Source organism: Hetaerina americana, unplaced genomic scaffold, assembly GCF_022747635.1.
Source record: "Hetaerina americana unplaced genomic scaffold, ioHetAmer1.1.p SCAF_509, whole genome shotgun sequence".
NCBI classification, from domain to species: domain Eukaryota; kingdom Metazoa; phylum Arthropoda; class Insecta; order Odonata; family Calopterygidae; genus Hetaerina; species Hetaerina americana.
Window position 1 is genome coordinate 20,001 of NW_027287106.1, and position 2,500 is coordinate 22,500.

The window sequence follows — 2,500 nt, forward strand, 5'->3', positions numbered from 1 at the left end:
ACTACCTTTTTATTAAATAAAGGCAATGAAGGGAACGTACAAGTCCAAACAAACGATTAAAAATTGCTTTTTTTTTGGATATTGCGAAATATGGGCGAGGGAAGGGGATATTTCCATGCCTGGCTTATAATGTCGAGGAAAATGAATTAAGTGTTAAGTAACGATATATATATGTTGAAAGGTTGACTTGGTTTGTAACTGATGTAACGATTTTTGCAATTCTTCCGGGAAAAAATCCGCAAGTGAAGCGAATTTAATGCGCAAATTATTCGCTGAAAACGAATAAATTACTTGGAAAAATTTTCTAAGTGCCGATTAATAATAATAAAGTAAGAAGTAAGGGTAAACTGGGAAGGACATGCAGAGAGAACGTAATCTTTGGAAAATGGTCGAAAATTTTCTAAGTCCCGCAAAAAATCGGCGTTTTGGACCAGTCTTTTTGCCCAGAATCTCCGAAAAACACCGGCGATTGCGCCATTCTGAGCAATGTCCAAGGGGATCCCAAAATGATTTTGACTTATATGTGGAGTATCGCATTGGCGAGTCCAACCGGTCAGCAAATGGCGAGGAAGTGATTCGGGGTTGGTTCTCGGTCTCTTCGGATCTCGCCCACCTCTACCTAGTCCCTTTTGGATTTGGAACACGAAAGTATAAATTTTCGGGCAAATACCGACGCCATGCGGGTTGCCGGGAAACCCCCGGTCGATTCCCGGTGTCGAGTGGGCTCGGAGTCGGTGAAAATTGAACGTTCTCCTCGCGAGAAAATCGAGCTAAGCGTGGTCCCGGTGGGTGATTCCGCCGGGAACATAGCCCATGCAAGCTCCCTGGTTGATCCTGCCAGTAGTCATATGCTTGTCTCAAAGATTAAGCCATGCATGTCTCAGTACTAACCGCTTTAAGGCGAAACCGCGAATGGCTCATTAAATCAGTTATGGTTCCTTGGATCTTACCCACACTTACATGGATAACTGTGGTAATTCTAGAGCTAATACATGAAACTCGTGCCTCGACCAGTGATGGAAGGGGTGCTTTTATTAGAACAAAACCAATCGGTCGGTCTTCCGTCCGTTGCCTTGGTGACTCTGAATAACTTTTGGCTGATCGCACGGTCTGAGCGCCGGCGACGCATCTTTCAAATGTCTGCCTTATCAACTTTCGATGGTAGGTTCTGCGCCTACCATGGTTGTAACGGGTGACGGGGAATCAGGGTTCGATCCCGGAGAGGGAGCCTGAGAAACGGCTACCACATCCAAGGAAGGCAGCAGGCGCGCAAATTACCCACTCCCGGAACGGGGAGGTAGTGACGAAAAATAACGATACGGGACTCATCCGAGGCCCCGTAATCGGAATGAGAACACTTTAAATCCTTTAACGAGGATCTATTGGAGGGCAAGTCTGGTGCCAGCAGCCGCGGTAATTCCAGCTCCAATAGCGTATATTAAAGTTGTTGCGGTTAAAAAGCTCGTAGTCGGAGGTGTGTCTCGGACGGTCGGTTCGCCGCTTGTCGGTGCTCAACTGGCCGGTCCGGACGTCCTGCCGGTGGGGTCCGCGAGGCTCCGTTATCCTTCTTTGGTCCTCTTCACCGAGTGCCTTGGTGGGCCGGCACGTTTACTTTGAACAAATTAGAGTGCTCAAAGCAGGCCGTTGGTCGCCTGAATACTGTGTGCATGGAATAATGGAATAGGACCTCGGTTCCATTTTGTTGGTTTTCAGAACTCGAGGTAATGATTAATAGGGACGGACGGGGGCATTCGTATTGCGACGTTAGAGGTGAAATTCTTGGATCGTCGCAAGACGAACCGATGCGAAAGCATTTGCCAAGAACGTTTTCGTTGATCAAGAACGAAAGTTAGAGGTTCGAAGGCGATCAGATACCGCCCTAGTTCTAACCATAAACGATGCCAGCTAGCCATCCGCCGAAGTTCCTTCTATGACTCGGCGGGCAGCTTCCGGGAAACCAAAGCTCTTGGGTTCCGGGGGAAGTATGGTTGCAAAGCTCAAACTTAAAGGAATTGACGGAAGGGCACCACCAGGAGTGGAGCCTGCGGCTTAATTTGACTCAACACGGGAAACCTCACCAGGCCCAGACACCGGTAGGATTGACAGAATAAGAGCTCTTTCTTGATTCGGTGGGTGGTGGTGCATGGCCGTTCTTAGTTGGTGGAGCGATTTGTCTGGTTAATTCCGATAACGAACGAGACTCTGGCCTGCTAACTAGGCGTCGGAATCTATTATGCTTCCGACGTAGCTATCTTCTTAGAGGGACAGGCGGCTCCTAGCCGCACGAGATTGAGCAATAACAGGTCTGTGATGCCCTTAGATGTTCTGGGCCGCACGCGCGCTACACTGAAGGAATCAGCGTGTCCTCCCTGGCCGAAAGGCCCGGGTAACCCGCTGAACCTCCTTCGTGCTAGGGATTGGGGCTTGCAATTGTTTCCCATGAACGAGGAATTCCCAGTAAGCGCGAGTCATAAGCTCGCGTTGATTACGTCCCTGCCCT

The 2,500-nt window shown here is 49.0% G+C and overlaps 1 non-coding gene across 1 annotated transcript in view; it reads left to right on the plus strand.

Moving 5' to 3' along the window:
• The first annotated feature begins 821 nt into the window (after window positions 1-821).
• The window catches only part of LOC139694604 (small subunit ribosomal RNA), a 1,865-nt gene continuing 186 nt past the window's right edge, over window positions 822-2,500 (plus strand). Inside the window, exon 1 of the ribosomal RNA XR_011702170.1 lies at window positions 822-2,500. This exon is cut by the window's right edge and continues 186 nt beyond it. This is a non-coding gene — a ribosomal RNA (small subunit ribosomal RNA).